Source organism: Gekko japonicus, unplaced genomic scaffold (assembly GCF_001447785.1).
Source record: "Gekko japonicus isolate JY-2015 unplaced genomic scaffold, Gekko_japonicus_V1.1 scaffold5271, whole genome shotgun sequence".
NCBI lineage: Eukaryota > Metazoa > Chordata > Lepidosauria > Squamata > Gekkonidae > Gekko > Gekko japonicus.
The window spans coordinates 41000-41329 of record NW_015172173.1 but is presented as its reverse complement, the minus strand read 5'-3'; the positions used below and the strand labels follow the sequence as shown (position 1 = coordinate 41329).

Below are 330 nucleotides of genomic sequence, written 5' to 3'. Positions count from 1 at the left end.
TTCCTGCTGTTGTTGGTGTGCTGCAGGGATGTCACTGAGAGATGGACCGCACTCATGTTCCTTGGGCCTTCCTTGTTCCCCTGTAAAAGTTGGAGCCGAGCCACAAACGGCGGCATAACTAAAACTCGGGTGATAAGAATGAGACATTCATAAACTCATTACGCACACTGAAGTATAGTTCTTAGTCTTGGTCCCATTTCCAGGTGGGAAGTGGAGATTCTATGTGAGTATAGGATTAACCTGCAAGGTATTTCTGCCTCTCTAAAGCTGTACCCAAATATCTGTACTTTCCACACTTTATCTGTAGATGTTATGGCAAACAACACTCCT

General features: G+C 44.8%; 1 pseudogene; it reads left to right on the top strand.

The window, feature by feature from the left end:
- LOC107118686 overlaps positions 1–330 on the top strand; it is a 43244-nt pseudogene that overhangs the window by 3203 nt on the left and 39711 nt on the right.